Here is a 14,728-nt window from a genome sequence, read left to right on the forward strand (position 1 = left end):
TTTGTTAACATGAATGTTCAAGATGCTTAACAAACATGTTAAGTGCGTATATTTTCCCCTTTTTTCTCGAGTCTGTTTGCTCATGCAAAATGAAAGGTGATTAATATAGAATAAAAAATGAATGATATTTAATTGTGATTAATCAAAATCCACAGTACCCCTGTCATGAATCTGATTAAACATTTTAATTGTTTGACAGCACTAATATATATTATATATATGGCCTACTCTGGTTGACCCGCCCCACCGATTGGAGGGTGCATCGAAATGCACCAAAGAAGACATGGATGAAACAAATCCAGGATGATTTGAAGGCCCTTCGACTTGACCTCGAGCAGGCAAGAACCATCGCCTTAGATCGAAAAGCGTGGAAGATAGTCGTTGGTCAAGCAAGAGAACCTGCGGCACCTACACTGTAATCCCTAACAGTTGTTCTAGCTCATAACCAATAAGCTCATAACACTCAAATGTCGTTTTGTAGTTGAGCAAACTATAAAGTATTGAGCTCTGTTGGCTTTTATGCAGCTTTAATTGAATAGGGCTCAATATTTTTTAGCAAATTTTTTTGGAACGCTCAAAAAGTTTAAGAAGCATATATTAGTGACGTTCTGGTGGGTGGAGTCTTGTCGCTCCCTCAGGAAAGCTGAGTCAGCCATCTTGAATTTACCTTGATACGGGGAAGTTTTGGCCAGCCCGTGTGGATTAAGAGTCCCCAACTTCAACCTACCACGACCACCACCTTATTTTTTTTCATCAACTGCCCTAAATTTGGTAAGTCTAACGTGTTTTTGTTTTGTTTAAATTTAATTTCGATAAACATTCTTTTTTATTTTTTACTGGAAATATATTCGTACTTTGTGCACAGTGAATGTTTGTTATAAATGAATTCGAATCCAAGTAATTGTAATTTTAGAAGTTTTCTAATGTGACAAATACGTAATGTTATTTCAAATTAGAATGATGTAACGTTTTGGCGGTTTTCCGTGGGGGACAACATTTCCCATAATGCATTGTATTCTTGCCCGGGAAGTTGACGGTGGCAGTTCTAGCTCCATGCATTTGAACTTTCTACTAAAACTTTCCACTGTCCGTTTCTACCGGTTGTCGTATTCGCCGGTAATGTACGTGCGTATTGTGAGTATACTTATTTCAATAAGTGTCCGTGTTACACAGTCAGTAGTTTACGCTGTTGAGCTGTGTGTGTGTGCTAGCATGAAGCGAACAATAATAAACAACATGAGTGTGTTATCATGATGGTAATTAGACACGTTTGTATTTTTTCGTAGTCTCAAATGTGTGGTTGTGAGATAATCTCGAAATCCTTTTAACAGTTTAGAGGGGTATTCCACTAAGCGAGCTCTACAAGTCAAGGCTTGCGGAAAAATGCATCGCCTGATTCAGCCTAACATTATACACTGGTCGAACTCGGTGCTACAAATGAAGTTCAGCTAAATTGTTCGCGCTAATTCAACAAGGCTCAACCAGCCAGACTGAGGCGCCTCCTTGACACCTTTAAGCCAGACCCTATCGATCTTTGCTAGGTAAATTGAAATGAAATGAAAATAAAGAGCCGCGTTCTGCTCCCAGGCTAAGAAAGAATCATTGATGCAGACTGTGCGGATCACAAATACTCCCTAACCTGTAAGGCTGGGGTGTCCAAACTTTTTTCACTGAGGGCTACTTACTAGAAATTAGGTAAATAACCTTAACTTTAGTGTATTAAAGTGTATTAAAGATCACAAAATCACTTAAAAGTGGTCGAATATGTTATATTGTTGAATATAATTAAAGACAAAACTGCTTTCATCACAGCTTTCCATAAATGGATCTTTATTGATTCATTCAGAAAAAGCTTTGGTAGCTTATTTTCAGAACAGCAGCCTCAGATTTCTTCTTAGACAGAAGATTTACAGCACAGAGAAAAAACAATAAAAGGGAAAATAGGACGGGTAAATTTCAAGTTTGTTATTTAAGTTATTAAGCTTAGCAACACACCTATCAACATTAGTTTGAAACGGTTAACATTAACAGACTGAACTGGACTTAATAACAGGAGTGCATATAATCTTAGTAAATTATTGTGGTGAGTATCAGCTGCGCTGGGTATGTAAATCGGGCCATCCAGCTGCGGTGCTGATTCGACGTCACTCGTGCCAAAAATCCGGACAAATGTCACTTGATCAAGGAGCAGATCTGCATCAGATGAGATCAGCTGACTACTTGTGTGTGTGTGCTGTGCAAAAAATGTTTTTGAACATTAATAAGTCGTCTTTGTGCACATATTGTTTACAGATATCAGACTGCAAAGAGCGCTACAGAGAGTCAACATTTCACCAGTTGTCAGTGGGTGAGTTTTATCATTTGTGTCCCAATTTAAATAAAAAATAAATACAAAGAAACTAGAGAATTTTGCCTTGAATTATTCAAAATTTTTAGATTTTTTTTGGGTTACCCTTCTAGATTGACAGGTTTAGCCCGTTACACAAAAAGTTTGGACACCCCTGATCTATAACAATGACAATCAGAACATGGCTATCCAACACTTTGTTTTTACTCTGCATTTGTGTAAATACTATTCTAATAGATATTGTGTGTTCATCTAGGAACAGCATGATGTAAATACAAGACAGGCCCTCGTCCTTCGTGCACTTCCTGTGTACCTACGTGAAGATGCCTCCACGTTATTCAGGACTTCTGATATAAGTGTACTGGTCTCAGCATCAACTATATGACATCGCTCAAAACTCAAGGAGAACCAGGGTGTATATCAGGAAGGATGTTCAACACAGTCCTCATCTGACTTGTTTTCTCCCATATATCAACTATTGTTGAATAAGATTGCAAGAAGATTGTTACGCATAAACCAGAAAACATGAAAATAGTTGAAAGATTATTATACAAAAAAAATCTGCAGATAAAAACTATCTCCCTTTTTAAAATTCAAGTGTTCTATTTTTTTGGAGGTGCCATGTTGTGGTCAGAGAAATGTTTGGTAAATAACAAAAACGAATATCTTGGCATATATTTATTATTGAAAACATTTATTTACACATATGTTTTGAAACCAAACCCAAATTAAGATTATTGTAATGCATCATGATGTATCGCAATATCAAATTAAATCGTTGACATTATAATCCTAAAAGAAACGTGCGACTTATGAAGATTCACACCTCTAATCAATAGCATGATTTGTGTCCTTGTGGGGCTGAACTCATACTTGTATTATTTTTGTTTTGCAGTCAGCAGATGGTCCAGACCTCACTGACACTCCTGTGGCTCTGCTGACAGTTGTCACGGATGACACTACTGATTCGGCCCTCTTCAGTCCCGAAAGCATCTGCATTGTCGTTGAGGATGAAATACTTGTGAATGGTCCCACAAATCTGGCTGAGTCATTTCTCCTGCTCTTTGGGTACATCTATGCATTAGACCTACAATACCCAAAGAAACTTGAGCTTACATTCACATTTATCCAGAAGGTTGTGATGTGCCTTGAGGACAACAAACCACTGAAAGGGCGTCTACTGATGCTGAAGAATGATTTGTTCAATGAGTGAATCACTCAGAATGGACTACTTGTTAAGCTGAGTATTGAGGAAGCTTTTTTGTTTGTTTTTTTCCTAATCATTTGCCTCTTCTACCTCACATTTAAGATGAATGACTGTTCAGTTCACTATTCATGTTTAATGTTCTGTTGCCTAATACGTAAATGCACTGCCTTGATGTTTGTTCCCTATAAGTACAGCAGTGGAAACCAGTACTGTTTTTTTTATGTATTTTTAAAAAAGAAAGTGAGCTGCAGCTGTCAAGGTACAGTAAGTGTTAAATGCATCAATGTTCTAATAGCTGCAATTGCTGTTAATACTGAAAATGTTATTGAATTTTAGAATTGAGATGGAGACCCTTGGAGTCTTTTTCTCTTGTTTTATTTATGAATCACTTTTTTATGCGTGAGCTCTGTTGTTTGTGCCTTTTTAAAAGCACATTGTGTTTAATAAAAAGTTGTTAAATTGTTAGTGTTGTTACTTTCATGTTTTCTAACACTTTTAGCTGATTATAATTTACTGGGCAAACAGTTTAGAATTATTTGTAAGTGTATTTCCCACAGTATTTTAAAAAATATTGAAGATTTTAAGTGTTATTTCCCATATTATAAGTTAGAAAATATGAAAAAGTTGAGTTTATTTCCCACATCGTATGAGTTGCAATATGTAAAATATTTTGAGTGTATTTCCCACCTTAATTAAGTTGAAAAAATTGAACATTTTGAGTTTATTACTCCCTAATTATAAGTTGAGGAATATCAACATTTATGAGTTAACATTGAGGTAATTTAAGGCAACTGTAACTATAATTTTTATTTTAGTTAAACTTAAAACTTTTAAAAACATCACTAAAAAATTGTTGTGTAATCTGTTACACAACAATTTTTGAGTTCTGTGAACTTATTAGGTTTTACAGTGTACAGCAGCGTACTGGTTGCGCGGCAGATCACCGCCGCTGGTCGCCCGCTAAGGACAACAAGAAGAGAAGAGTGTATACTTACCTATTAGTATAAAGTTGTATTTCAGAGGAGAGAACCTGTGTTAAAAGATTGAAGAAAATTATCCAAATTCTCTTTGAATTTAAGCATTTAACATTCTTTGTGTTTATCCTGCATTCCTTCATTATATTGCATAAATGTCTGTTAAAAGCTTAAATATATAGTTGAAAATTATAGTATTATTGAATAATAATGATTTTGATAACAATAAAGTAAATGCTTAAATAGCATTCTTATTAAAAATGCAAATATAAATGATTTGAGGACATGAGGCTGCAGAGAGATGCTGAGGAGATCAGGGAGAGAACAATTGTTCTATAAACATGTAAAGATTGTTCCAAAATAAGTTATTATGAGTTTTATAAATTGATTTATACTAGTTTTCTTTATATCTCTGAATGTAAAATTACATTATATTGCCAAGGTTATTCCCTCATCCATTCTAATCACTTAATTCAGGTGTTCCAATCACTTCCATGGCCACAGGTGTATAAAATCAAACACCTGGGCATCTCAACTGTTTCTACCAGCTTTTGTGAAAAAATTGGTTTCTCTCAAGAATTCACTGCCTGGTGCTATGATAGGAAGTCGTCTATGCAAAAACATTATTTGGTGCTAAATATTCCAAGGTTAACTTAGGTTAAATTAGGTATAAGTATTAGGTATAAATTACAACATGGAAGTAACTGGAATAACAACAAAATCACAGAGGAGAGTGAAAGGATGCAGGTAGGTTACCAATAGTCCATGATTCATGTAAGAAAGGGCATTGGTTATTTCAGGCATTTTTAAAAATATATTTAATAGTTTTTGTGATATTCATCAAGTTTTGATGGCTTCAAAGTGGGTTGACAGACCAATTTTCCAGAAAATATAACCTCAAAGGTATTTGACATATGAAGGTGAGATTTCTCATCAAACTTCCTACTGTAAAATTTTAATAAAAACCAGATGGCCTAAGAGTTGATTTGAGATGGACTAACTATGTACTGTCAAACGTGATGGTGTTTGTATTGTCTTTGCAAGTTTGTTTGTTCTGTAGCTTTTAAACTGTGTCATAACGTTGTACTCAGTTCATTCGTTGTTCAGTTCCACAAGCCAGATGTGACAAGAAGATACACTCTTGTACTGCAAGGCCTGTTCTACTCTTTTTTTCAAAGTGTGTGTGTGTGTGTGTGTGTGTGTGTGTGTGTGTGTGTGTGTGTGTGTGTGTGTGTGTGTGTATGTTTGTTTCAAATGCCACCAGCATTTTTCTAATCGACAGGGACACAACTTGGCACCCAGTGGAACCTTCTCTCACTGTGACAGTTTTGGCTCACTGATTCACTGGAGTTTTGTGTGTGACTTGCCTGCATATATATGTATTATTGGGTCCATAACGACTTCCCTCTCCCCTCTTTGCAGCCATTCTATTGTCTCTTTTGGTTTTGCAACTCAGCATGAGTGCTTCAGGAGCCCACTATGCTCATTACACAAACATGCACACACATACAGACACACACACATGCACATATAATTGCACACAGAAGAAGGAAGACAACCCCAGGGACTGTCTTTGTCAAGTCTCTTTCCCTTGTTCGCTGCCGTTTTTGTTTTTTCTCTTTTAGCTTTTTCCTTCTTCACACCTCCCCTTTCCCTTCTTTTCTCTTACTGTCTGCCATCCCTTCTCTTTTCTTACTGTATTCTGTCTTTTTTGTTAGCCTCTGACTTTCACAAAGCAGTCCAGGTCAGGGAAGGCCACTATGCACAGCTTTGGCCTTCCCTCTCTTCCACCTGCTCTCCTCTATTGCTTCTGATACTTCCCATGAAACCTGTAGACAATGATGGACCTAAGGAAAGATAGAGAAGAGCAAAAACACACTCCTGTATTGTGTAAAACAAAATCTAGCAGTTGTATTCGCTTATTATTTTTATTATGATTATTATTATCATTATTATAAAAAATGCAATTATGGAAGCTCATTTTGGTGGAGAGAAAAATCTGCAACTCAACTAAATAAACTATATAGAACTAGAAACTGTCAAATTTAGAATTTAGCTTCAAATGTTGCAGCAGCAGGATTAAAGACGACCATAACTTGATGCAACTGTTTTTGCTCGTCTGATGGTTTTTACAGGCATCCTTTTGACAGGTGTCCACATTACAAACATGCTATATGTAATGTTCTTTTCATTTATTGTTTTATGATAGTAAGGACCAAAATCTCTTTTATTGAAACAGGTTTTAATAAATCCAACTCAGAAACATCAGTAAACCAGCAATGTGTCAAACAAGTAAGGTTTCAGTTGGTTAATTCATGTTCAGGGAAGAGGAAAGTCTTTTTTCAAAAGCCAAATTTGTTTCTAAAGGTTGACCCACAGTGTGGATTTCTTTCGTGCTGCCTTTCTGTGGATTTCTGACAGATCACATACATTTTTCATACTGTATTTTGTCATCTAACGTCACCGTGCTGAGCCAAAGCGAAACCTCAGGATATTTACATCTCCCACCAGCCCCTATACAGTGACAACCGGTGTTAATTAAACACAATGCAGTAGAATCCTACCATGACCAATTTAATACATCCTGTCTGTATGGGGAAGTAAGAGCAGTTTGTCAGATGGGAACTGTGTCTGAAGGCATGGTGTCCAGGGGGACTATAGTGGCAGATGGACCCACTAAGAATAGTAGAGTCAAACTGACGGCATGGGTTGATGGAGGACCAAGTCAGGCCTGGGCTGATGAGAAACCCAAGCAAAAACATACATACATAACATGTGTTCTCATTTGATGTGTTAGAAGAGAGCAGAATATATATAACAAACGTGGCCTTAACTTCCACACTATGGCTTTTATATATTTGTGTTCCTTTTATTTAAAGAATTTTTGGTTTTCTTTAGTTAATTAAAATGTCTAAAACTGTGTAAAAGGTGTGGGAGATGTGTGTTGGACCAACATGCAACAACAACAACAAGTTATAATCACTTTGTCTATACACATACAGGCATACTGTATGTGTGTGTGTGTGTGTGTGTGTGTGTGTGTGTGTGTGTGTGTGTGTGTGTGTGTGTGTGTGTGTGTGTGTGCATACGTGCCTATGCATGGATAGTATGATAATAGAGTCCTGAGTGACAGAGGTATCAGCAGACTAGCCTCTTAATGTAATACACGTTACAGGGTTTTGCTGTATAGCACAATCCAGTGTACACTAGATGTTCCCTTCCATAATTTACAGTGCCAGATGGTGCAGCAGCTGTAGCCCAAATGTAGCTTTCATTAAGGAGTTAGACTATAACTTAACACTAGCAAGTGGGAGAACGAATAACTTAAGACCTACACCTGGCCCATATATAAATGACTTCTTGCTGACTGCTGTCATGCCAGAAATGGCAGTGATTAATGTTAGACAGCATTAACTTATGCCTCTTAATTCCTGTGGACAGCTGTGTTCTGAGGAATTATGTTTTCAGGTTTTCAGGAGACCCTTGCGGGAATTGCAACAAGAATCTCTTTAATCCACACTGTTTTTCAAGGCCACAGTTAATTTAAAAAAAAAAGTCTAACAGGTAACAATTGGTAATGAAAGAAAATGATGACATTTTATAAGCATAACTTTTAAGGAAGTTAACTTTATGATTACTTTATATTATTCTGCAAACACTTTTCTGTTATTTTTCACCATAATTAAAAAACAAAGACGAAATGGTGCATTTGCTGTTCATGGTTAACAACTCGTTCACTACTATACTGTGACAGAGTAGTTAAGACATATATCTACAGGAAGATCATTACAGGAAGTTGGTGTCTAATTGGTAATTCTAAATTAACTGTTGGTGTGAATGTGGGACTAAATAATTTTCATAATCAGACATCAAGTGATACGTGAGTAGCCTGACTCTCCTCCAGTGACAATTGGGATTGGATCCATGTGAAACAAGTTATAATCCAAAACAGGTTTTAATAATAAATCTGTCTTAAAAATGGTGCCACATAGGGAACTATTATTTGAGTATATTTTGTCATTTCATATCAGTTCAATTTGGACTGTACAGATAGTTGTATGTGTAGTTTTCACAGTTTGCACTTGTTACATTTTTTTTATAATTGAATTAATGTCATCATTAGTTCCCTGTTACCTCTTCCAACTAAATGGTGAGTGGAACAGTAAAGTGAACCAAAACCAAAAGTCATATTTTTTGTGAAAGTGGGAAAAAACAGTTAGTCTTGGACACATGTCAGCGTCAGGATTCTTGAATTGTGGACCCAGAGGTTAGCATTTTTCAGTGTCTTTTGGGTTTCAAGAAGTGGCTTTGTTCCTAGTTTCTGTTAGTATTGCTTTGGTTCTCTGTTTCGTGTCTAGGTTGGTGATAAATCTCCCCTCATTGCCTGATATATTTATTGTTCAAGTCTTCCTTTGTCCTTTGTCACGTTGCCCCTCATGGCTGCATCCCTCCCAGTAGCATGTTTTTCCTTGAAGCATCTCAGTTTTTTTATTATCTACCCCTGGCCTTTGTTTCCTTGTGCTTTTATAAGAGTTGAGCAATAAAGCTGCCCGTTTGAGTTCGCTTTTGTCTCTGGTGTCCTTCCTGCCTACTGCACAGCCGCACCATGACATTAAGTGTTAGGCTTGTTTAATGTGAGGTACACTGGCTAGATGAGGAGCTAATATTGGCACAGTAGTCAAATAATATTCAGGCTCTCTCCATTTATTATCATTATCCCTCTCCTGCTCTGCACTCCGCTCTGTGGAATTCATAACAGCCTGACAGTGTGTGTGTGTGTGTGTGTGTGTGTGTGTGTGTGTGTGTGTGTGTGTGTGTGTGTGTGTGTGTGTGTGGCCAAAGATGTGTATTTGTGTCTGTATTTGGAAGAGGACTGAAAAAAACCTTACAAAATTTATGTGTTACTGAGCATGCAGACTTTAGCATGCATTTGTGTTGATGGTGACTGTATTTGTGTGTGTGTGTGTGTGTGTGTGTGTGTGTGTGTGTGTGTGTGTGTGTGTGTGTGTGTGTGTGTGTGTGCCGGCTGGAAAATAAGCGTGCATGCATCCCCTAAATCACATCACACGGCTAATGTAGATGTTAAATTGAATCGGCTGCTGCATCATTTGTCTGGTGGATCGTTACTGGTAATAGGTCTGTCATATTAGTGAGGCATTCCTCATCTGGACAGTAAAATCTCTTTCCTGTACTCACTGGAATAGCTGTGCTTAAGTCATTGTATTTTTTCATTTGTTTTCTATTTGTGCAATCTCACAAACAAGACAAATGCCATACTCGCGCTATTTATTGTGATTCTAAATACAAGTTGAATTACTCCAATGTTTGAGAGCTGACAGATCAAACCTTGATGTACAATGGAAAGCTGTTTAAATGCCATACATGAACCCAAACAAAAAACCTTTTTAGACAATTATGAACAAATTAATGTTTAAAAATAATTAAAAACGAATTATACAACTTAAAAAATGTTGATTATTATTCCGAACACACACAAAAAAGCTTGTGCTTATGCTTATTGTTAAAAAAATGCAAGCCCCCCCCCCCATAAAAATCTGTATACATCTACTGTGGTAGATGATCATATGTTTCTACTTCTTTCATCAGGCTAAAAATAGTAAGGCCAGGTTAGACTTTGCCAAAAGGTCCCCAAAAAAGCCGGAGTAGCAACAGCATTCTTTTGTCAGATGAAAATGAATCAACCCGCATCAAAATGGCAAGGAGAGGTAGCATCATGAAGGCTTGGGACCATTCACAAGCCACAGTAACGGCGGTCCAGCACAAACACATCCTCCAACCACACACACCCATATTTGACTTCAAACTCCATTTGAATCAAAGCATCAAGTTTATTTCACACCTCAAACCTTTTGTAAATAATGAAACAAATAAACTGCAATAAATTACAGGTTGAGAAATACATAAAATAAACTACCTCTTTTAAATAACAGAAAAACAAATAATCTTTATAGTGTAATTATTTTACATGTAGTTGTTTTTTTTTGTTTTGTTTTTTTTAATGTGTAATAATATTCAACATTGCTATCAATACATTTTTCAAAAAATGCCTCTGTGCAAATGGGTTTAAAACAGCTGTGGGATCCTGTTTGTCCGTGATTTGGACAGCCCAGCGCATGCTCCTGATGCAGGGCAAACAAATTCTCTCGCAGAGACCTACCTTGGCACCACCGTTGTGCAGGTGAAGCCAAAGGGAAGATATATTTCATCACATTTTCTAGTCTTTAGCTTGGAAGGACGTTGGTTTGGAAGCATATTTGGGGATGCCTCATCTTCTGCTTTGCGTTTGTGTGGGAGCCCCGTCAAAAACCTGTCCATTATGCAAGCAGTGTCCAAGCATTCTCTTTTTTTTAAATTCTCACACACACACACACACACACACACACACACACACACACACACACACACACACACACACACACACACACACACACACTTTGGGAACCACTGGTTTAAAGGTTTGTGGGCCAGTCCCCTTTAATTTTGGCATATTTACTTACAGTAAAAAGACACCCGTGACATGGAAAATCTCTCCGACAGCTCTTCTGCTGCGAATGGAGCCTACAAATGCCAAGGCTTGAGATAGCCTCTTCGTCACAGAGACTGAGATCCTTCAGCTCATCTTTACTCAGAACTGGAATAAAAGAACTTAACATCCAGATTTTATTTATCAGAGAAGTGATAGTGTTAAAACTGTTTCTGTTTAACTGTTTTTTAATTGCTAATAGTGAATCATGCATAATTCTAATCAAACTATACCTCTGGTATCAGCTATCAGGTACTATCATGTACCGCTGTAAGAGGCAGACAGGATTGAGCCAAAATGCAGGACTGAAGTCAAAACTCAGACACAAGAAACCTAAACTGAGACAAACTAATCTGACGGGACTAACAGCCAGAGGATGAGAGAGACTGTGACAAGGAACTCACGGGCCTTTGGTGACAGAGAACCAAAGGCTAGATATGAAACTAAGACCTGGGGATACAAAAAGACGGATCACAACTATAATAACCACAACTGGGATCTTCACCTCAGAATATTAAAGAAGTCAGAAGTCAAACACAAATGCCCAGTTACAGACCCAAGACCATGACAGGTACCAGGGGAAGAAAGACTAAAATCATGGTTGTCTGCTAATTTTCTCAATTCAATAGTAGTAGTTAATTCAAACACAAAACAGAGGTTCTTCTGGTAGGAACCAAAACTGTTTTGGATGAATTCAATACATTTGCTTTTGGAATTGTCAATAAATAGAGAGTATTGACAAACCTCTCCTTCCTCATATGTTAAATTTAGTTGTTTTTGATAGCACCTCAGATTATGAAACAAATATCAATAACACATGATCTAAGTAACATTATTTGGCTATGCCCATCCTTTGCAGCTCAAAGTACTCCTATTCTTGTATGTGCTCTGATTACATCTTGTATTGATTATTGTAATTCGATCTTTTCTGGCCTACCACAGAAATTTCTTCACAGCTTGCATACAGTTGACCGTGTCAAAACTAAAATATCTTTCAGAACATCTTAATCCTGTGTTTCAGACTCTTCACTTGCTTATTTTAAAATATTGCATAAATGTGTAAGATTGTGCATCTTACTTTTAGTTCTTTCTATACTCTTGTTATCTACTGAACATTGTCACCCATCCCATACTCTTTGATTCTTCTCCACCATTATTCTCATTATACCACCTGCTCATTTGACCACCATCGGTTTAGAGTTTTCAGCCATGTGACCCCTCGTCTTTGGAAATCCCAAAACCACATTTGCAACATTGATTCTCTTCCTATCATTAAAGTCAGCCTTTCAGTTTGATTATGTTTTAGGATTTACTGGTTTTTAACTCTTTTTTCTTTTTTATCTGTTAATTTATACATACTTTGATGTTTAATTGCTTTTAAGGTGCCCTTGAATTTCTTAAAAGGCACTTATAAATAAAATACATTATTTATTATATAGTTTATAAATTCCAATGATATGATCATTAAATTGATAATTGAACTGTGAGCTGGGTGTCCTGGTGCATGTTGTACTTATGGGCATCCTCATTCTCAAACATGATTGTTGTTATGAAAACTGTGATAATAGAGATCAGGCATTTTGTTATTTCCAATCAAACCCATCAATTCATGCTGTAATTGGTCGTGTGATGAAGTCCCCCTACCTGGGGCACCTTCCAGGACTGCAAGAAAGAAAGTAGTAGTAATAATAATAAAAAAATTTATTTATAAAGCGCCTTTCAAGACACTCAAGGACACTGTACAATAAAACACATAATAGAACAATGACACAATGAAGAACAATAAAAACAAAACCATGAGAAAAAATTAACAAACAGTGGGTTCACAGTGAATATGCAGATTTGAACAGATGGGTTTTTAGTTGAGATTTAAACTGGGGGAGAGAACCAATGTTTCTTATATCTGGGGGTAGAGAGTTCCACAGCCTGGGAACAGAGTAGCTGAAAGCTCTGCTTCCCATGGTGGTGAGGCGGAAGGAAGGCACAGAAAGCTGGATAGAAGAAGAAGATTGAAGTGAGCGGGCAGAAGAGATAGTGCTTAACAGGTCAGAAAGGTAAGGAGGTGCAAGGTTATGGATGGCCTTGAAGGTGAGCAGAAGTTTGTATACTATCCGGAATTTTACTGGGAGCCAGTGAAGTTCCTGACGAACAGGGGTGTTGTGCTGGTAAGAGGGGGTTCTGGTGATCAATGTTCACTGTAATCTTTCATGTGTCTGCGCGAACACACAAACTCCCTGAGCGGTCCCTTGGACCACTGTGAGCAACAGAAGATGTGTGCACTGTTGTTATGCCAGCATCGAATCCATCCAAGTTACATGGTTTATTAAAATAATCAAATTACAGCATTTATGTTAGACTTCTCTTAATTAACTGCTTTAGCCCACTTACAATGAAAATTTTAAAAAATATTGTTCATGACCTGTGTAGTATGTTAACACTATTGGAAAGAAAAATAACTTGAACTCCAAGTTCTTTTTTTGTTTGTTATAAAGCTCTAAAACTCTTTCTTTGGCTCTCGGAGGAGGCGGACGCACTTTTCCCCCTCTCCCTTATCTTCCCTGCTAGTTCTTATGTCCTTGTCTAGTCTCATGTCTTTTTTGTATTACTTTCCCTGGAACACTCTCTCACAGTCTGTGTCTACAACCTAAAAGAGAATTATGGATTTGATCAACTGGTTTCTGAATGCCATTGACACCCTTTAACGAGAAGTCTGGGCTCGGGAGAACCCGAGTGCCCTGGAGGGACTTTCCCGGCTGGATACACGATGGACGGGTGGCAGAGGATAGTGTGCCTGGCGGGACTGTCGATCGAGGACGCTGAAGATATCTACCTATTCGGAACCATGATAACAGGGTTCTTGCTGATCAGAGCTAGCTTGGACCTGGCTTATCGGAAAATTAAAAGAGCGGAACCGGCTGTTCAAACCCCCACAAGGCTGCCCGCTGGGATTGGAACGACAGGTGCGACTTCTCAGAAAGGGCTCACTCAAGGCAGCAGGGTTAAGAGCTTGGAGGTGCTTACGACTGCAGTGAATGCTCAGAATAACACCTCTGAGCGTATTTGTATGTTGGATTACATCAGGAAAGAAACAACTCAGAACAACATCTCTGGGCGGAAGCTGGATTACATCTCGGATCAGTTGGCTGCGGTCGTGAGGTCTCGGAATCTGCTATGTGAGCAAAAGAGTGACAAGACCACAGAATCGACGGCTAATAACATCATGGAGAAACTCACAGCTATTAACGAGAGATTGAGAGACCAGTGTCGGAGTGTTAAAAACAGATTGAAATTCTCATGAGTTGTTTGCAAAAGAAAAATCACCATCATAATCCGGCTACCCCTTCTGCGCCAGCTGTGGGCTCAAGGCTGGAGCTGTACTCCCTGATAACGACTGTGTTTAGTCTGTTCCTTCCCATTCCCTACAAGGCCACCTGGGTTGGCTGGAAGACTGTTTACTTAGCCTGGCGGGGCGAAGGACACTGTCTCAGCTGAACTATGGACACGCACACACATACATATACTGATACTGATAAGCACTCACTGACGCATCACCCTCCCTATCCAACGCCACCTCCAACGCTTACCTCGAATACGATAGTATTCAGGAAAAGAACAAACATTGTATATATTTTTATCATAACTCTGGTTTTACATGG

General features: G+C 37.9%; 1 long non-coding RNA gene across 2 annotated transcripts; it reads left to right on the forward strand.

Annotated features, from left to right (window-relative positions):
• Positions 1 to 692: 692 nt before the first annotated feature.
• LOC308395272 lies at positions 693 to 3,957 on the forward strand. 2 transcript variants are annotated; one of them, XR_013971361.1, is made up of 4 exons: positions 693 to 1,134; positions 2,293 to 2,347; positions 2,604 to 2,705; positions 3,243 to 3,957. It is a non-coding gene; the product is annotated as an uncharacterized lncRNA (long non-coding RNA). The 2 variants fall into 2 exon arrangements; XR_013971362.1 differs by lacking the exon at positions 3,243 to 3,957 and having other exon boundaries at positions 2,604 to 3,203.
• Positions 3,958 to 14,728: the final 10,771 nt, after the last annotated feature.

This window comes from Rhamphochromis sp. 'chilingali', assembly GCF_963969265.1.
Source record: "Rhamphochromis sp. 'chilingali' genome assembly, chromosome: 4".
Taxonomy (NCBI): domain Eukaryota; kingdom Metazoa; phylum Chordata; class Actinopteri; order Cichliformes; family Cichlidae; genus Rhamphochromis; species Rhamphochromis sp. 'chilingali'.